Source organism: Corvus brachyrhynchos, unplaced genomic scaffold (assembly GCF_000691975.1).
Source record: "Corvus brachyrhynchos isolate BGI_N302 unplaced genomic scaffold, ASM69197v1 scaffold856, whole genome shotgun sequence".
Classification (NCBI taxonomy): Eukaryota; Metazoa; Chordata; class Aves; order Passeriformes; family Corvidae; genus Corvus; species Corvus brachyrhynchos.
In genome coordinates, this window is record NW_008238673.1 from 262,834 (window position 1) to 284,919 (window position 22,086).

The 22,086-nt window shown below is 38.3% G+C and overlaps 1 long non-coding RNA gene across 1 annotated transcript; it reads left to right on the forward strand.

Moving 5' to 3' along the window:
- The first annotated feature begins 159 nt into the window (after positions 1–159).
- Positions 160–21,966, forward strand: LOC108447593. The gene is made up of 5 exons (XR_001863250.1): positions 160–263; positions 626–745; positions 2,618–2,889; positions 8,904–9,010; positions 14,728–21,966. It is a non-coding gene; the product is annotated as an uncharacterized LOC108447593 (long non-coding RNA).
- The last annotated feature ends 120 nt before the right edge of the window (positions 21,967–22,086 follow it).

A 22,086-nucleotide genomic window follows, 5' to 3' on the forward strand; every position in this document is an offset into this window, starting at 1 on the left:
TTGCTTCCAGTGAAGAAATTTTTCCTAATATCCAACCTGAGCCTCCTTAGGACAACTTGAGGCCATTTCCCCTTGTCCCAGTTACCTAGCAGAGGCCAACCCCCACCTTGCTACAACCTCCTTTCAGGGAGTTGTAGAGAGTGATATGGTCTCCTCTCATTCTTTTCTCCAGACTGAACAACCTCAGGTCCTTCAGCTGCTCCCTGTAGGACTAACGATCATCCTGTGATTTACTGGAGACAATTGAGATTCTCGGTTTTCAGGTATTTCTTACTGACAATAAATAAATCCATGATGATGCCAGAAAAGGAGGAGTCACATAAATTCACATGGTCTTAATACATTTACCAGGATTCTTAAATGGAAATTTGACATCACTACTGTCAGTGGTTACTGATATCAGTAATTTTTTAATACTTGGTTATTTTTTGTTCTTTTTTATAAAATACATTCTTTAAGTCTATTTTTCAGAAAGCCTGCTTCTAAGTTCTGCTTTTAATATGACCACAAATTGTATATAAATTTATGTATAAATTGTATATAAAAACGCCTTTCTGAGATTCACTAAAAAGTTGTGATACCTAAATTACCATACATCTCATAACTCTTCTTATCTACCTTACAGAAATGACAACCTCTGAAGCAGTCTTCATCTTTGCATTAAGGGAAGGTATATGTGTAATTTTGTGTAGTAGGAAAGTACATCAAGCTTTCTGACACATCCTCTACAGGCGTTTCAAAAATAGTAAGTTAAGAAACAAAATCTCAGCCCTTGTCCTGCCGGCTGTTAATAAAATTCCATCTGGTCACTTAGGAGCTGTGCCAACATTACCACACAAAGAGCTTTTAAGCTGTTTGAATGTTCAAGGGTCATTTAACAGCTTTTTTATTTACCTTTTTTTTTTTGTCAAATATGCACCTAATAGTATACAGATGGCTAGGTTCTAACAAGTTTACTTGTATGCAATCTTGAAACTAACCTTGAAAATAAACTGCTGAGGTTTTGTTTTGGGGTGTTGCTTGGGTTATACTTTTTTTCTAACATTTAGGATTGTTCAGTCTACTGCTGCTCCAAGTTCCTTATTAGGCAAATACAAAGTGAAAGTGAAAACTTGGTGCCTGGTTTTTCTAAAACAGCAAACATAGTAAGAATCTGCTCAGCCTGCTCAGAGCCAACAGAATGGGAGTAGGGGACAGGGAGCTGAAGTCTCAGTAGACAGCAAGCAAAAGAAATGTTCACTGACAAAAATCTTCACAGGGAAAGAAATCCCAAGAACCACTGTGGGCAATGAGAGAGACTTCAGCAGCAGATGGAGACTATTCTCAGTGTATATTATCTGTGTATCTTTCAGTGCCAAAATCAGTTCTAGATTTATTCTCTCGACGTTGTGATAAATGGTGTGTACTTAATACAGAAAAATAAATTTCACACTGTAATTTATATTCAAATTTGTATTGGAAAACCAAAATTGGTTTGCAAAATAACCCCACCCCCATTAAAAAAACCTTCTGAGTGACCCGATCTAGCTTCAAAGTTACCCAGCTTGTCACAGGAGGCTCTATTAGGTGATGTCCCCAGTGACTTCATTTTTTGTGTGAAGCTATTAGGCCATGTGATGAGCCTGTGAAAATCATAAACACGTAACACTGAATTTGCTTGGCCTGGTCTATTGCCTTCAACTATCATTGTAATAGCCAAATTATCAGGGAGGATTCAAAATGTTGCAAGACTTGCTGGGGTAATGTTGGTCATTCACTTCTGCGTAATACTGACCCAAAAGGGACAGGTGAAACAACACTGAATGGTCCACCAGACTGTCAGCTCAAGGATCAATCATCTGGGATGTGAGAAATGCACAGTCAGACAAGAATGCTATTTCAGTTACAAGAAGTGGTTTAGCACTGCTCTCTCCTCATCCCTATCCCTCGACATCTTTTAACTGAATCAAGTATAAAATCCGTAAGTTAAGTGAATCAATTTGTATCTTAAATCTCTGTAGGATAAGCACTCAGTATACATGTAAGGGTCCAATTCTGTCACTATTTAATGATGGGTAACTGAGTAGTCTTACACATCTGCTTAAACTCTAAGGTCCTGACATGCAATGAGATAATAAAGGGAATAAACCAGTAAAAATATAGAGTATTTTTACTGTTGTTTTAATTAATTTGTGGGCAATTCAACCAAATGAAGTTTTGGAAAGGATCTGACTAGAAAGATCTTGGCTTTGACTTTCTCTTTCAATTCTTTACTCTGGACTTAATTAAAACAAGCTACTCCAATCTTCAAAGCTATAACATATATGATTAGAACCCAAAGAGCAATCTACTACAGAAAATAAAATGGGTCTGAGCAGTGGAAAATAGAGACTAATCTAGGAAAAGTTGTGAAGATTTGAGGAAAGACTAGTATAGATCTAAGAACATAACGATGTTTCGACTTATATTCTGTGTGATGTATTTTTGTTTTCTTTAATGCTATATTTTTAAAGGTATCTTGGCACCTTAAATAAAGATGTAATTGAAATACATAATTTATGGGATCTCCTTTGTACTCCTGGTCTGAAATCTTAGATTTTGATCAGTTAATAACTTGAATTTCCTGATCCTTTTCCAGGCAAAGAAATTGTCTTGTTTGTTGGACCTTCAAGCAGCTCATTTTAAATTCAAGGTTGATCAGAACACTCTAGCAACCCATTTTCTCCTAGTCCAGCTATCAACTTGAGTTTCTTTGTGGCAGCTGCTACCACAGCGTCTGGTGCTGAAAGAGCCCCCTTTGCATGTCAGCTCTGAGAGAAACCTTTCTGACGTCCGACACAGAACAGATATCAGATATTGAAAAGCTTGAGGGCTCACACAACACAGTTCAGTGAAACCTCAGCAAGGAAAGTAAGTATTTACCCTGATAGAATTATAAAGGTCATTTGTTTAACACAGAAATATAAATATAAAATAAATTTTAAAAGGTAGCAATTAAATTAGCTCAGCAGTTCCTAATTAAAAAGACATAAGGCATTCTCTTATGCAACAACACTCATGCAAGTTCCATTTTCCTTCTTGACAAGACACATATCCTAAACCAGCTGATCTACTACACTCATCCCCGCAGCTATCTTTTTATGGAAACATACAGTTTCCCCCAGTTCTCTATCCCAGCAGAAGGCTGAATTGCAGCCTCTGCATCTTGTCAGACTGGGGGACTTCACAATGATGTTTCAAAGGGTATATATGCCTTAGATATAAAGTCTTAATAGTTGTTTATGTTGGTCACAGAGGACTTCAAAATTTGTGTTTAATTTGGTTTTATTTATTTTTCCCCAAATTACCCAGAAAGTCCCTACTTTTAATTACAAACTGCATGATAATTACAAGCCTATTTTTAATTACAAACATGCATGAAAGTTTTAGCCCTGAAAATACACTGAATTTGATGAGTATGTACAAGTAAGTTCCTAATGGAAGTGACCTGCCATTTGTATTATTGTTAGGTTTTTAGTGAAAGTTTCTTAGAAACAGGTTGCCTGCAAATCTAGTAAGTGCCTCTCAACCCTTTTATTTACATATGTCTTACAATTAAACATTCATATGGTTGTAAGTACTTGTTTGCCTGCATTATCCTGCCTAATGCTACTTTCGTCAAAGCATTTTTGTCCCAAGGAGGAAAGAGAGGAAAGACTATCAAATAAAAATGCACTGTTCCACCTGAACACACAACTGTTAAAACCTGTAACTGAAAAATTCCCTTTGACCACCGAAGGGCCAATAGACGTGTGACAGTCTCCTCATGCCTTGGAGAAAAAGGCTTTTAATGTTCTCTAATGTTGATGAAGGATACAAAGGAAATTAAGTCCGTTTTGGAAAGCCTTGCTTCTTGGCTGGTGAAATGCCACTAAATCCTGCAATTTAGCAGTTTAGCAAAAATTACTAAAACGGCGCCAAATCAACAATATGCACTTTGTAGGCAGATTGCAGTGCCCACATATCACAAACTGAAGGCTACATTGTCAGCATCATTCGTCTATAAGCTTTTAGGACCAAAATGTACTCTAGAGTTTTTAGTCTGCTTTTATAGATATCACGTATGGTTTTAAAGCTGGTATTACTAAGATTAACAGACATCTGTGGTTAATCCTTCTAGAGATAAATAGTTGCCTATTAATGCGTTATTTATTTTTACCTAGGAATCCATAGGGTATAGAGCATCAATAAAAACACTACAGTGATAGGAGCAGCTCAGATCCTCTCTAAAGGAGAAGGATTCAACTGAGTTTTCATGTAAGACTGACATAAAAGCAAAATCAGATAGCAAAATTAAAATGGTGCACAAACTGCTCAATATAACCCTATTCTAAATAAAGATTTCCACAAAACCCACTAGTATTCTGCATGACTGCTGTAGTTACAAGTGATCATTAACCTCTGCACAGCCTTTAAGAGCTTTATTTAGTAAAATTCATAGAAGAGTGACAATGCAGTAAACATGACACTGATGTTCTGAGGCAGCACATTACAGTACATGGGCACAGCTGGGTAAATCACAGTCTGAATGTTACAGCCCTCAAGTATTACTTCAAATCACTATGACGAACATTTGAATGAGTGAGACAATGCAATAGGTATCCACTGAAAATATGGTTTTGAAAAGAGAAAATCTGACAGCGCAAATCAGGGCTAAAAATCTCCAAAAGAAAAGGCTACTTTCTATGTCTTAAATCTCAGAACTCTTAATTAAACTATTAATCCCCCATTCAATCAACTGTGTTTGGGCAACATCCCAAAAACAAGTGAAATGCTCCCAAGAGACACATATTTACAGGAAGCTCAATAAAAAAGGCAAGTAAGACTTTTTTTCTTTTCAAAAAGAACTATATCTTTTAAAGACAAAAGATTTCTGCAAAATGCCACTTGCTACATTAAATTGCAAGTCATTTGCTTCCCCCACAAGCAGGATCTGACTGTGTGCAAAGCGAAGGAGTGCTTTGCTTTCACCGCTTAATAACCATCTCTCAGACTAGGTAAAGAGTCATATTGACAGAAACTGAAAGGACTCGGGTTCCGCACACAATGTGCAGGTCTGAAGGATGAAGGGCAGATGGGAAGTACAAAGTCCTTGGGATACATTTCACAAGGGATGCAAGGATCTGTGTCAATTTGTTACAGCTGCATGTGCTATGTCCCCAAATCAAGAATGCCCACTGTACTCTCAGAGACATTTATCCCTCTGATGACCACGAACATCTTGACTGATCCTTAAATCACAGGGGAGGAAACAAATCAGCTTTATATGCAGAGATGACTGCAGGAAGCCTACCTCCCATGGACTCATTCACCAGACATCAGATTCTGGAGAAATAGAACCTTTTTTCCTTTTAAGTTTCACATGCATTTTGCTTAAGCCCAAATCCAAAACTCTTAGTTCTCTCAGGCAGCTTAATAACCAAATTCATACATTAGTCTTATTGGTATCTCTGAGGGTATGGCTCTTCTAGGCCCTGCTTCAAATGTGCCCTGTACGCACAGGCAACAAAGGAATATTTGGGAGAAAGATTCTAACACAAAGCACATGGCAAAAATGTGAAAGTGCCTTTTGCACATTAGTGTGAACATAAAAACAAACCAAGTGCTATTCTCTACCTGAAAGGATTTAAACAAAATTTCTCCAAAACATACTCTAATGAGATTTTTGTATTTTTCATGTGAGCACTGAAACACCTCTTACTTCTTCTGTTGAGATATATTTCATATTGGATGGGGCTTGAGTAACCTGTTCTAGTGAAAAGTGTCCCTGCCCATGGCAGAGGGCTTGGAACTAGATGACCTTTGGTGTCCCTTCCAACCCAGCCAATTCTATAATTCTATATTAAACAGTCATTGCATAAAACAAATTAATAGTCACAGGAAAAAGTACTGGAACGAAAACCCTTCACCTTTTAAAAAATATGCCTTAACTAACAGGCTATGAACACATACCACTATTAGGTCTTATATCCTGGTTGATTTGAGGGTACAGCTTCAATTTCAGGCAGAGGAGAAGCTCGGACTTTTGGAGCTCTTTGCTGCATAAACACGTGCCTGTCCCAAGGAAGGCAAAGGTGGTAACCCAGTTGTGTCTCTTCCTCCATTCTCATTTGAAAAGAAAAAAGGTTTCAAACTTTCTTAGAAAACAGGCAGGCATCCAGCTCTAAGAAATAATTTCAAGCCCTGGGCTTAAGGCAGAAATCATGCTGATCAGAAAATGGCATGCATATTAATTACGGGTGACTTCCCACTGAGCTTGGTGGTTCATCCTATTCTGAATTCTCCAAGCACTTTTTATTTACACAGCCAGAACTCTTGGCTCAGGTTTCTGAATGCCACACTGGAAACCACCCCAAACATACGCATAATGCAGTCTGCCCCTAACCAGGCATCTATAGAGAAACTGCCAATACAGTATTTCAGGATATTCATAGTATTTATTTTATACAGACTCTTAGGAGGACTGAGCTACTGATCAGCTGCCAGTCCTTTTGCCAATAGGAATGAAAGAAGCAGTGATACTTCAGAAGGAAGACAGAGAACAGCAGTCAAAACACAGCATGATTTTTTTGACCAGCTCCTGCATGTAGCGAGGATGTTGCAGCCTTTGGCATAACTGAGTGCACTTAGGAGTTATTTATGGACTGCTAAATAGTCAAGTGGTACTAAGAATCTTTGCAATGGTCTGTCAATAGTCTGAAAAACTTCAACAATGTGCCCTAGCCCATCCTCCACTTGGCATCTTGCACCAAACATTAAGGAACAGCACAATCCTTTCTATATCGTATGTTTAGTGTTTACAGCAAGGAAATTTGTCTCGTTCAGCATATAAAACTCCCACAGATACCAGCCACAAAGGGACCACAGTGGAGGTAAGAATCCCTCTCCTACTAAGTTTCATGGTTGTTTTCTTTTTCCTGAAACTTTATGTTCGCCATTATAATTGGTCCTTTGAAAGTGGAAGAAAGAGGAAGAAGAGAAAACAATAGTTCAGAAGTTGTCACATTTCTTTTACACAAGGGGTAAAAACTCAGAGATGTTTCATGGAGTAAATGTGCACATTATGCATTAGCCAAAAGCTGTTGTCAATTTTAATTACCGTAGATATGCTGATATTTTAATGAATAAATGAATAAAAGAAAAGGATGTTTCTGTATCAGCAGGCATAGAGCAAAGCAGCTTTGTTGCTGACCATATCCTATTAACTCCCAGAAGCTGCATATAAGAATAAAAATTTAAAAGAGTATTATCATGTGTAATATTCTTCCTTTCCATTTTATTAACACATAAAAGCATCACATGAAATGTTATTGAGATAATATTAATTAATGCAGCAATCAATTGATCCTTAAAGCAATATTTATCAGGAAAATTGATAATTCAGCAATACGAACAAGATAAAAAAAAAAGAAGTCTTTCTCCTTCCTCATGTTGCTTTGAGCCAAGCAGCTAGGCACAATGAATAGTAGTTTGGTTACTGGTGATAATTTCAAATCTGAGATAAATCCAGCAGAAAGGACACGCTTAGTTCCTTCTATATCTCATCTAGGTATCAGAACTTCTCAGACTAAGCACTCCCCCAGTCTAAATCAGCACTTTCATGTGTAACCAGAGCCAGACTCGTCTACAGAAGAGAGTAGAGGAAAGTCCAGAGAGAGGGAACTAAAAACTACTAGAGCTGAAAAATCTAAAATATCCTAGGAAACACATCTGGTCACCACCACCCTTTTCTACTGAAGTTTGTCTTCCCTGTGAATAGCATCCACTGTGATAATCTCTTGAAAAACAGTGCAGTTATGTCCCACTAGAGAAGTATTAAATGCCTCTATCAAAAGGAATTATTCTCTGATCTAGTTGAGCAGAACTTTTGATTGTCCTACAGGTCTACACCATAGGTGCTCTAGAAGGATAAAAACCAGAAGACACTACCAAGTAACTTTGCAAGGATAGATTCATCTGTCTTGTAAAAGCTTCCTTTTGCTCCAGGTTGATAAAAATGTACTACCTAAGCTAAAAAAATAAATTAGTAATAATACACAAGTAAAACCACGATGTGTTGGGATAAATGAACCTAATTTAGGTAGAGGCTTTTACCTCTCTAGTTAATAGAGATGTGGCCCATGACAGACAGACTATGGATATGACTGAACTGTGGGATTCAGGAGAGCTTGTAAGTGCATGTTCTGGCTCATCGTATTTCATGCCAGAGAAGGCTCAAGGTATGCACTCTCCTCTGCTTAGCTGGAAAGGAATATGGTCATGTCATAGAATCATAGAAACAGCACTGAAAGCTGTACTAAAATCCAAAAAGATTACATCAATGACATGTAGACAGAGCAGGAGATCCGTAGGGCTTTCATGAGAAAAGCTGGGAGATCTGGACCCATCCGTTTCTCATTAATTGCTGCTGCAAGTCAATCTCAATGCATTTCTCATCAGCTAAATAAGTAATGTAGCACAGAAAGAGCTGAAATCCTATTTAGGCTACACCTGATAATCCATCTTTCATCCCCAGTGTGATTCTGCAGAATTAAGTCTGTTGGGTGTGTACAAACAAAGGTCTGCCATCCTCTAACCACTTGCATTAACTTGTAGTAACTTGTGTTCACTTGTAACTATGGTCACTATAGGGCACTAGCAGTAACTAAGCAACACTCCTATGGAATTTTTCAAGTATACAGACTTTAACTTTCCTGTATAAATAAATAGTTTTTGTATTTTACATATAATAAATAAATAAACTTTATTTTTCCTGGAGTTATCAAGAAGTCAAACATAAATCTACCAGCCTTATTCAGACTGGCCGAACAGCAGATCTTGAGTATGCACTTTGTGCTTGAAACCAGTATAGCCTGAAGGCAGATATGCATTTGTAATCTTTGCAGACAACACTGAATCTGGAGGAACAGCTGGCATACCGAAGAGGAGTCCAGAGGCACTGTCCAGAAGCCTGGGGACTGGATCAACAAAAGTCTCCTCAAGTTCAACAGGGGTAAGTGTCAAATTCTGCAGCTACAGCAGAATAACCCCAAGCACCAGTGCAGGCTGGGAACAGACTGCTGTGAAGATCTAGGGGTTACAGGGAATGCCAAGTAAAACATGAGGCAGCAGCATGTTCCCAAAGTAAATAAAGCAAACTATACTTTGGTTATATTAGGAGCGTGACCAGCAGATCGAGGCTCTGCTTGATGCCTGCAAGGATTTGTGTCTCCCCCAATTCCATGTCTGGTTCTGTGTGTACCAGAACAAGGACACTGAAAAACCGGGCAGAGCTATCAAGGTTGTCATGCTCTCACAACTCGTGATGTGTAAGAGGTTGGGGGCCTCTTTAGTCTGGCAAAGAGGAGGCTAAGGGGGAAGCCTGAAACTACCTGAAGGGATGCTACAGAAACTAGAGAGGCTTCAAGTAGTAGCTAGACTAAGTCATAGCTGACCTGGTTCAACTGCCTCAAAATCCTTCCAAATGATGGTTCTGTATTTCTTCTACAATTCCATGAACCTGTTTCAAATTTCAGCTCAAAACACTTTCACTGTTTCTACCACAGTGTCTCCAAGTAGGATGTGCAGGTATGTCTAAGTCTTGCTGTGTCACAAATGTAACTGCTTGGTCCTTCTAAAAAGTAGCAGAGCACAGATTGGAATATTCCTCATCTGACTATTCCCTCTAACTTTCATTTAGCACAGCTTTTCCTTTCCTTTCCGAACAGATTAAGTACCCTTTTGCCCTACAAAACAGGTAGCAGTTTGGAGTTCATGAAGAAAAGGTCTCAAACACAAGTAAAAATTCTCCTTTTACATCTAAAATTATTTCACTTCACTTGCTAACAGACTGTTAATTTTTATTATGAGATTCTTCTATGGCACTTACTGAACAGTGTATGCAGTTTTGGTACTGCCTGAACTCCCATGGATACAAAGGTGGACTGTGATTGTCAAGTACCAGGCAAGCTAAGTTGTACCACTGGGAAAAAGCAACTTGGTGACTATGATGTAAAATTATCTTGGCTTGGTAAGTCCCTCATATTACTCCAGAAGGATCTGAGCACAACTTTGAAGAACAGGGAAGAGGGACTCCCTTTCACTGTGGTCTTCAGTTGTAAAGGTAAAATAAAAGGAGCTTGAATGAGGCTTGATTTCTGTTACACTGTTTTAATATTGAGGGAAGATTACTAATTATTTACATATTTGAAGAGAAAAAGAATGCATTAAAAATGTGAATTCAGGTTTTAAAAAAACCCCTCAGAATTTGTGAGATGACAGTGTACATGAGACAAATGGAACAGAAGTACCACAGAGGCTATTTTGTGAACTGTTTACTAGTAGAGTTGCAAAAGTATATTAACTCTCCACATTCCTATTAAAGCAAGCACTTAGGAACTTCACAGCTTATTAATTGTTAGGAGGGGATGCATATATAATGAAATAATACCTAGAAACTTTATATTTTGAAGTGAGTAAGGAGTTTTGGTCTGAACACAGGCCTTTGAAAATGCTGAATTAAACTCTAGCTGTCGTTATGACACATTTTGCACCTTGATATCTCTTTTAATGACACAATGTCACATTAGAAAATGACATTTTAGGAGAAAATGCTTTCATATGTATCAAACCAGTATTTCTTTTGCACGGCCTGCCTTTCATTTGTTATGTTACTTGTTTACTTTCACATTTCAAAGTTCAAGGTAAAAATCTAGTTTTCACTTAATTTCTATTTCCCTATCTGGGTCAATCATGACCTTTTGCAATGTGCTAGCTTTAAATCCTGCACGAGAATGGGAGTACAAAGAAAGACAACTTTTTACAATCCACTGTCTTGGTCTTGTTGTTTTCCCTTTTTTAAAGAAACAGATGGGAGGGGGCTAAATTTAAGCTTGGTTTTATTTACTTGCTCCACTTTTTATGGAATTAAACACTATCTTCACTCTTACAATTAAAAGGTTATTTAGATGAATTAATATTTATAGATACCTCTTCAGAGGACATTTTTTTTTTACAACAGAGCTGAGTGCTCTTATCTTTTCAGCAGCTGTTTGTCACCCATTGCTGGCATGTCTACATTTTCTCTCTAATACACGAGAAGTCAGATTTTCTCATCTTTATCTGACAACATGATACACTGAAAGGACTTGTCATTTGAGAATACAAGTAATTCCCCTGTGCCACAAATTCTACAGTGTGCTAAACATCTGCAACTTTTTCTGACTCCCACAGATGTGAGTCACCGCAAAAAAAAACCCCCTCCGTCTGTAGATCATAAAGCCATTAATTCTACTAAACCATGATGGGTATTTAAACATGAAACTTCACCAAGTCATTTCAAATATGAAGGCACCACGTGCCATTTTATTATGCATCACTTTATTACCTATTATCCTATGGCCATATATGCTCAGACAGAATATAAAAGCTACAATTTGGCCCAAATATCATCTCAAATCAAATATGCAGTCTCTTTACGCATAATACAAGCAATGGGGAACTGAGGCTGTAATCTGACTACACTGACGTTTCAGCAGCAAAGCTGGTTTCAACAGATTACCTTTTCTAAATGCTCTGCAACCAGGTCATTTAAGGCATTGCAATACAGCATCATTTAAGTCTACAACACACACGTAAACCTGTCATTTGATAGAGTTTGCTGTATTCAGTTTGAAGAAGTCGTGTCTCAGCACTGAATATAAGTTTTACTTTCATTAAATTAATGCCTCTTTATAAGCTCTGTTTAGCATGCAGATCTTTCATGTCAAAGCAACTGCACTTTTTTGTCTGATGGTTTTACACTACCCTTGGATTACATTAGATGAAGCAGCAGAAACATCCAGAATGAAAAGATTGAGATGATATGCTGAATTCTGGGAACAAATTATTTCCTCAAATACAGAGCAGAATAGTATGCTCGCCTATCTAACAAGCAGAACTGGGCTTCTAAACTTGAACAGAGCCTTGAAAAGTTAGAACATAACACCGAAGTCCAACACCAACACATGCTACATGATCAAAGCTCGAGTGGTACAGAATCTGTTACATAAACGCAGCACCAGAGTGGACATCAAAGCCCCATTCTGGTTGTTCTTTGAGATGCTGACAAGAGAGTGTTAAAACATAAATATTTTTATTCCAAATTGTGACCAAACTCAGAAGAAGCCTTTTTGTAATAAAGCTGCTTTTGCAAGAAGTCAGGGAGCTAAAAGATATTAAAAAATCAGGGGCTTGCAAGAATTTCTGAGTTTTCAAGTTTAATATCTACTCCTTGAACTCAGATTTACATCTCTGCCCAAAGAGCGTCTAATCTTAATCTGGAAGCAGGCTCCTCAGCATATTTCTGATTGTAAGAAATAGACTTCTGGTGATGGGGAAAAAAAAATAACAGGCTCATCTATATATTTTTTAAGAAATAAAAAGGGTCAAGCAGAAAAGCCTTGTGTTTCAAAAAATCTGCCAAAACGAAGTCATTTTTAAAATGTGCCTATTGACCAGCCTTCAAAAATCCAGCAAGTTCTTTATGTACAGCCAAAGATGCTGTTTTGTTGATGACAACTTCTGATTTTAGAAATAAAGCAGTTTAAATAGTTGCTAGAGTATGTTCACTTCCAAGAGATACCTCACTGCTGTGATCACTGAAGTACAGAAAACTGTTCAGAAGTGGCAGAGCTAAAAGTGGGCTAAAAACAATCCAGTAGTCCACAGCTGTTGCTTTTTATCAGAAAGCCTATACGATACCAATTTAAAGAAAAAAAGGAAAACATCAAACAGACCACCCCTTGCTAAACTGAAGTGCTGCATTATCTAGGGCATTTCTCTCTCCAGCCATCTGTTTTGAGCTGGGTGCATGCACTGAACTCAAATTTTATGTTCACAAGAGAACTCTACCACTTTCCTCCTGAGACTGCATGAGAAGACTTAAATTCTACCTTGTTCTCAACAGCAAAAAAAAAGAACCATGATACCTTGTAAAGGGAGAAGTTATGGCCTCCATAGCTAAGCAAGCACTTCAGATCATGTCTGGGATGATGCTGCATTCCGAAGAAATCTACTGACTTGCTTTTTGCTAGTTTCCATCATTCCTGCCTTCGGAGAAGTGTCCACACTAAGATATGTGTGATTAGAAGCATAATGTGTAAAAGTCTTGCAAAGAGAAATTCCTAACATTTTCTGGGACTATCAGGAAGCATCAAAAGTCATCACCTAATGTTTACAAAGTGAATTTTATTCTGAAAATGCAGTATTTCCTTTTTCCGTATGCTGCTATAAGATACAACAAAGGTCACTGTATGTCAATTAATAGCTTCTGGCACTGTGCTCACAGTTCCTTTTACAGAAGGATGTTCTAACATGATGATCTCCATGTTAAATTGGTTTCTCCTTTGATATAACAAATTATGTAAACTACATAATTCCATCAATTTGAAAGAAAAATCAAGTTTACCAAATAGTTTTATCTGTCATCAAATACAGCTCTTTCTTCATTTAGCGAGTTCCTTCAGAGGCTATGTATTAGTATAGCACCATATCTAGGAATAAAAGACATGTTAAAAGTGCTTCTGATGGTCAAAATCAGTCCAATGTCTGCATTCCTCCCCCAGCTGTTAAACTGGGGAGCCAATATTACTATTCCATGAAAGGATGGAGTGACACATGCCATTTTACATGCTTTCACCAAAATAGGACAGTTTAAGCTGTACTACAGCCAAGTCAAAAAGCAGGAGCCCAATGACTTCAGTGGTACTCAGTGTGGGCTTTGTGGGGGTACAAGAATGCTGTATAAATAGCACTTACACAAATAGGGCTCAATTCTGTACAGTTTCTTTCCTACAAGATATATTCTTTCATATAGTCTCACTTCTTGTACATTAGGCAAAACTGAAGCATGATTTTAAGCTGGTTGTAAATAACTAGCTATTTAACTAAAGAGAAGAACATTTAAAAAAACCAAAACACTTCAGCTCTTGAAATTACAAAGCTGAGCACCAGTTTTTCAATTCCTTCCTTAACAAAGATGGTGAAAAAGGTATATGGTAAAAGAAGCTGTCATGTATTTAACTAATAAAGAGATAGGAGGGAAGATGGAAAAGAGTACGTAACTGGAAGAAGATGACGTAGAAAACTGGGCAATGAAATAAAGAAGTCTGAAGGAATAGGAAAGCTGTGAAAAGAGAGTACAAAGAGTAAAAAAAGAGTATTAGGCAAAACAGAAAAGAATTGAATAAATACATGTAAGTCAGATACAGGTATGTGGGCTTTGCCTGGAAAGTGCACACTGTATTTTGGGCACTACTGCACATAAATGTATTGCTTACTATCTTTGATTCAACTGAAGCACTATCTTGCTGTAAATGGATGATGGGATTTTCATTGCAAAAGCTTAAAAAAACCCAAAACAGAGCCAACCCTCCTGCCTCCCAAACCTGCTTGGTTCCTGTCAGCAACTCCTTACATACATGTTCCTCCTCTTTCTCTCAATCACCAATGCTTTCCTGCTTTTCCTGTAATTCCATATGGCAGGAGCCAGGATGTCTATATATTCTCCCTGAGCTTCGCAAAGAAACAGATAAGAAAGCCTGGCAGGCTTTGCAGGATGAGAGCAAATTTGTATTTGTATAAAGTGTATTAACGGATTTCTAAATTAATTTGATTCTACCAGACATTTTTACAACAAATGTGTTCACAGACTGGTTTTCTGTTCTCATTGTCCTTTTTTTCCTCCCACAGAACAACACCCTGATCCTAAAATCAGTTCAACACATAAGCAAGGAAGAGGAAGGAGGAAAAATTGTGGCTCCCAGTCACTTAAGGGAGAAGGAAAAAAAGAGAGAACAGTAAGTGTGAAAATGCCTCATAACTGTTACACTGCTACTGCCACTCCTCTTGATGGTCAGGTTCACTCGCTGCATTTCCTCGTAACTGGCTCACTGAAGTTCAAGGCAGGGTGTCTTAGATATAACAGGGCTCTACCATGACCAGCGCTCCAGTGATGTCCATTGTGCACACTGAAGGACTGCTGAAGGAAGTGGTAAGATATAGAAGATGCTATCACCAAGTACAGCAGACTCAGAAGACTGACTTCAGTCAGTTCCACCAAAGGCCCAGGAGGGGTAAGTTAAACGTTCTGTGGACAGGGAAGATTTAGGTAAGAAAGATGGGTACAATCCTGCTTTGGTCTAAAAACCCTTTTCTCTTCCCATGCTTTGTTCCTGCTGTCAAGATAAAACAGCATTTTGATTTAGGGAATATTTCCAAAGCCTTCATGTAGCAAAAGTAGCTATTTGGCAGTACTGAACTCAAGCTTTGCCTGCAGGGTACTGGGTGCTGTTGACAGTGAACACAACGGGATTTCTCCACAGAAAAGGGATACTGGAATGAACTTAGCAAGGCTAAAGGAAGGAGAAGGTATGCTACTGGTCCTGTAAATAGTGGCATGTACTTGTAAGGTTGTATTTAAGGCTAGAAAAGTTAAAATAGTCTAATTAAAGTCACTGGACTGTCATACTCAACATCAAAGACAGGAAGCATTTCTAAATATGCTCCCAAGAGGAGTTCCCAGCTGCTGGAGAGCAAGGCACCCTCAGCAACAGGCAGAGCTCCCCAGCCAAACACTTCACTCACCCTAGAGATTATAAAGGCTTGCAGATGTTTATGTTGTCTGATTTTGATATTTATGTAAAAGATCTAGGCTAGCAGCATTTTCAGCTTCCGTTCACAGAAGTAATTCATATGGTACAATTTTAGTTGCCAGGCTGTGTATAAGTAAGGCCAAAAGGGGTAGAACAGAGTTTGCAAAGTGCTGAGTATAACAGCTCTCTTCCAAGTGTGGACCTCAAATGTACAGAAGACAGGACGAGAGAGAGAGGAGTACTCCGTTGTACATGGTGTTCTTTCTGGACTGACATATTCTAGAGGTAGAGGCAATTACTGAAAGGTAAAGAAGGCAATAAGAACAGGGTTTTCAACTGCAGGTTTTGTACCCTGATGCTCCATGCTAGTACCTCATGAAGGCCATAAACGTACAGGCAGCCGACAGTGAAAATGAGAACTCAAGACTACCACAAGATGCTGTCACCTCCCCAGATCTCCCAAGCACAACCCTGTTCCCCACAGGCTCATTGGCAGCCCCGACAAATTTCTAAAAGGTTTTGTTCAATTCTCATCACATCATCCATCCTATAATGCTTAGCTGCTCTCCTCCATCAATCCCAGTCTTCTCAGTCTCCATCTCTCTGTTCAGTCTTACTTCCACACACATTTGCAGAGCATAGGCAGGAAGCCTGAAAGAAAAGCTGCTATTCACCAGGTGAGTTTAAAGTACCTGATTAACTGGATTTAATCAGATACTGAAAAGACGTGTCAAACCTGAGACAACTGATAGGAAGGGTCAACAAAAAATTTGAATTATACACAAGTTTTGCATACGTCTTCAAAATCATTGTGTCTGTCCAGCTGGTAAATATCAGTGGACAGAACCAACTAATGAATTCAAACACTGATTAACTTTCATGAACCTTCCTGAGTTATCACTAACACAATGGGCAGCTCAGTGTTTTGATAAAACCTCAGAACTGACAAATGCCTCAGATGTTCCTATAACACACAACTAGGAGGCAGTAAGCTTGTAAGAGCTGTTAAGTGTGAAGGAAATGGGACCTACTGTTGAAATGGATCACTAAAAATTTTCCTGTATGAGAGTGTGATTTTTAATTTTATTTTCCCTGATTTTTTGAACGTGTAAATATGATTTTTATAATAGGTTTCTGTCGGACCTAGAATAAGAAATCATGAAAGCACTTCATTTATTTTAAACTGTAGAGTTTAATACAACTTTATACATGCATCCACACTGTCAATTTATGCATATTGTTAATTTCAGCTACTTCAGACATACATACATTTATTCACTGACATTTCTTATCATAATTTGTGAAGATGTATCTGAAAGTGCTTCATGTCAGGGGATATTTCTAAGACACATGCCTTGCCCGTGCCCACTTAAACTTGTACAGTTAAGGCATGCTTTATTTATTTGCAAGTCCCAAAGCATCATGTACTAAATTCTGTCCTCTACCTGGAGATAAAATGAGCAGCAGTTATCTGGTTTATAGATTTGACAAATTCTTCTGGGCATCTGCCAACTTTGTAATCTACTTGAACTATAGCTTAAGAACCATATGAGATCACCAGGGTTTCTGCACAACTTCAAAGCTCCCTAAGCCAGAGCCATGCAGTTCTCAGGCTGAATAAACATCGCCAGGCTCTGTGCACAGCTTTGAGGCTCCTTGAACCACAGCCACTTGTTCCAGAGGGTTTACAAATTCTATTAGGCATATCTGGAGCACACAAATTCTAATTCACATCAGCTATGTTTCTGCACTAAAAGGAGCTTCAACATTCAGAAATACATGGCTTTTAACTACCATTTTACTCTACCAAAACAAATTTCATTTGGTTGCCATTATAAAAAAAAAAAAATCTGTAAACAGAAACAATTTTTTATACCATATTTAACAAAAACAGGCCCTGGGAGATTCTCCTTGCAGTGAAAGTTGCTACTTATACAATCCCTTAGTAGGAAAAGCTCCTTGTCTAATTAAAATTCAAACGGTCATTAAAAAAATCCTCCATTAGCTGGAGAACACATATTAACATTTTAAGACACCTAATTTCCAGAATCTTAGATGTAGTTCCTAATCTATTTTAACCTGGCAACACGTTAGAATCTGAAACTTAATGCCTTCAACAGTATCAAGACATCAGGAATGCTCATTTTCTCAAGAACAGCATGTGAACAGACCCAGGTGGACTAGTCAACAGTGAAAAGTGGGTTTTCTCTTACATAAGTAACTAGGTCAGTCTAATGCCCCTTTGTTATCCTAAATCATGAACTTCATCCTGTGACAGAGTTAAGAAAGGATAACAACCAACCTCCTTTACAGATGCCACAGAAGAATCTCCATAGCCTTCTCTCCCGTCAAACATTAATGACATTATTTTCCCTTTTGTTGAACAAATATTTATGCTAATCTCTTCTTTTTGTTTCATGTATTTGCATATAATTAAATTCTGAGAACTCCGAGAAATAATTCAGCTTTACTTGAGAAAGATGGAAAACCATTACAAGTCTTCTCAAGGACTGTCAGCAGCATACAACTGGTACTATTAAAAATAAAAACCAAATAGAAAGTAATAATTATCTGATTTTATTTACATTATCCCAGCTATTTTCTTTATATTTTGGAGAGGGACATGGAGTAGAACTCCTTCTTTCTTCCTCCTATTTCTGTCCTCTGTTGTTCTATTCATCCATCTTTAGTTCTAGTATTTCTCTCCCTTCATGCATTTCCCTAAAGGGATTTTTGTTCCCTTCTATTCTTGTCTTGGTAGCTTTCTCATTTCCATTATTACTGCTTTTGTTTCCTTCAGGTTTCAGCTGTTCTTCTGCCCTTTCCTCTTTCCACTTTTAGTTTGATGCCACAGAAAGCCAGACATTCCTCACAGACTTCTGAAACTAACTCTGAATCTTCTGTTCTCAGGAAACATACTTGTGAATTAAGCCTTTAACCTAAACACAAAATTGATTGGTTTCAGCCTCACACAGCAACAGAAGATCACAAATACTGGCCTGATCACAGGAACAGTTATTCATTGAGGAAGGTCAGTCAGAAGCAACCTAACCTTTCTGGCTGCTTCAGCAGCACACTTCAAGGAACATTACTGAAGCAAGAGATGCAGTCTAAAAGCAGCTTCCTCTCTGTTTATGTTTTAAAGAGAAGACTTTTGCCAAAAGCAGCCTCATTTTTTCAAAAATGCTAACACAACCCTTTATACTGGCTTAAACTGGTGTATTCTGATTGGCTAGAACTAATATGCTGCTGGTGTTAAAAGTCTCATTGTTTTAGCAAAAACTTTAAAAGAATTACAAAGTATCTTCTTGTGCAATTGACGTAACTCTTCTCCAAGCAGTTTGTCAGACTTGCATTTCACGTAAGAAAACTTGCAAAAGAGTTCAAGATGGAAGACTTTTTCTCTATTAATTTTCATTTGTGTCATCTGAAGCTACTGATTACACTTTTTTTGATCAAAAGCATGTTGACCTACTCTATCTTCCCAGAAGCAATATTGGACACAGCCATGCCTGAAGCTTTACATCCTCCTGCCTTCTCTATTTCATGAACCATCATCCTGAAGACAGGCACTGGTTTGTTACACTCTGCTCTGTGGTTCAGTTTGAATTCAGTGTTTTACAACCAGCAGGCTGGTTGCATGTGCTAATTCTTCAGGAAAAGTGGGAGAGAAAATTGAGTATATCTGGGAGGAGAGCAGTAATAGAAATCTTTGTTCTGACAAGTGAACGGACAGTCAAATCCATGTACATTACAGACTGGGAATCTTACATATTTTTGTCACTGAGCCTTTAATGTTAGGTATTGTAAAGAGAGCCTAGCAGGCTGATTTTGCAGTTTGTTGCCCAACTAAACACTTAAGTTAGAGCAGAGGCTGCCTTCCATTTCCTGCTAACAAAACCAGGACTCTCAAAATGGAAGAATATTTTTATGAGCTTTCACTATTACAGACTGTAACTAACACTTCAAACAAAGTGATAAGTACTGTAAAACAAATGTATGCTGTATTTGTAGTCTGCATACAAACTCCCATACGTGGTGTTTTTCCATCTTTTGGGCTCAATGGATTACTGCTGAGTGTTTAAATTGTTACAGAGCTCCTCATTTTTATTTTTATTAATTTACATCCAAGGAATAATTGCACCCTGCTTACAATAACTTCCATAGGCCACTGCTCTAAAACGGAAAGATTTTCTTGGATACAGTGTGACTGCACGAGTTTACCGGTTGTGTTTTTTGAGGTTAAAAACAAGAATCAACTGAGGAAAGGGACCATTCATTGTGAAACTGAAGCATTACATTAGTAACTGAAAAGTAGAAGCCTGTAAGTGTTTTTATAACAACAGAAATAAAACGGTGGTGGTGCACACACCAACTAAAGTATTGAAAGTTCTCTACTGCCAAAACTGCTTAAGGCAACCTACCTCTCAAAGCCAGACGTTGAATAGTGTTTAAACTCTACTCAGACACAGCTTTACAAACTACAAATGCAAGCAACAGAAGTTACAATTTTGGAAAGAACCTGTGTCAGTGAGAGGAAACAGCTATCCTTCAGGAGGAGACAACTGCCATGATAATGTCTTCAGAGGAACACACACATGGAAACAGTGTAGCAGAAGAGATATTTCTATACTATAAAGATAATACCGATCCATGTGTACATAAGTATTTTTAACTACAGAAATCTTTTGATTGGACTTAGAATATATCTGCTTGGGCTTCCATGTTATATCTTTAGTATACAAAACCAGTTAATACTACGCCAACCTTCATAAATACAGAACAGACCATATGTTTAGCCGTAAGATATCACTGCACTCTGCCACAAACACTTGTTTGTTGAGCACGATTTCTGGAAAGATATAAAAGCCATTGGAAGAACAAATTCATCCTTGATTTAATTCTAAGGATTTTCAGTTTTTATGCTATGTGTTACCAAAAAGAAAGCTAAAACCTGAATGAGGGCATCTACTGCATTAACTGTATAAGCTTAAACACAGATCTTAGACATGAAAAATCATTACAGTTGTCAGCCAAGGTGAAACTGATTTCAATCCTTGTCACTCACAAGAGCTGCTGCAGAGACTACTTAGAGTTTGCTCTGATTTTAGAGACAGTGGAATCAGACCCTGATACATAAAGAACAAAAAAAGCCCAAAAACACCCCTCCTTGGTATTTTCACAAGTAATCTCGCTGGGCAATTACAGACAGGTGCTGACAGATTCTACAGGAAAATTATTTCAGTCTTCCTGAAAGTATAATTATAACTACTCTTTTGCAGCAAGACGTAGCAGATTCCCAAGCTATTTACAAACTTGCCTGGAACTGAAGTGTAGTTTCCTCTAAAAAGGAGTGATGTGCTCATTCTGCACCAGCTTTTCTGAGCAGGTTTCAGCTGATGCCCTGAAGTTATTATTTCTGGAAGCCAAAATAGCTACAACTAGACTTTGACCAGAATGATGAGATTAATAGTCTTACTCTGTGAATGGAGACAGGAAGCACAGGCAAACTATATTTTGTTATTTTGCCTTTTCAACCCTCATTAAGAAGAGATTTTCACTACATCGTTAAGAGTTTTAACTAATTCTGATGAAATCTAATAGTTATTCCTCGTGTCTGACCCTGGAAGCTTCTAGCTTGAACCATTCTCCAAAGGTTTCCCAGTGCTTTAAAGGAGTTAAATAAGCACTTAACCTCATTTGACAACCAGAAAAACTGAGGTATGGCAACTGCTTCCTTCCATAGAAACTTCTAGTTAGAAGTGAAAGATGCATGTGATCGTCAAAGAAACTACTGATATACCTAAGGCCACAGGAAATGCTGATGTCAAATCCCCGCGCCAAATTCAGGAGCTGCCACCTCCTTAGCCTGGCTGTAAACCACAGTTCCTTGCCCTCTGGACCTGCAGCCTTGATCCCACCATCACGTTTGGCAGACTGGCTGGGTCTTTGGCAGCTCAACGTGGGCACCTCCTACCCATCCCTAGGATCTACATTACAGCCAGGTTTCTGGAAAATCTGTTGTATGGTGGCTTTTCATACCGGGAGAGCTGTAGCTTTGTGCAAGAGGATGAGGTGGAGGAGGCAAGAGAAATTCACCAGCAGCTCTGTTAAGAAAACCCAAATACCATGCTTCCTGGTCTCGTGCAGTATTTGATGGACACTCCATACAAGCGCCAATCAGCGTGAAACTACTAATTTATAATCTTAAGACAAAAAAGGCAGAGGTAACATGGCTGCATTTCTAGGCACGATTAATGCTCTGAAAGACGGAGAAATACGAGGACCCTTGTCTTCCTCAAACAATGAGCAGAGATTATAAAACAATCTAAACATACTACCCCAACCTGTCTCCATTATGCAAACAGTAACTGGGAAAGCGTTCTGGGGGTGCCTTACATAACTCCTTGCTCTGAGTCCCCCTTGGCACCCGGGGAGTTGATCTTCCCCCTAACCC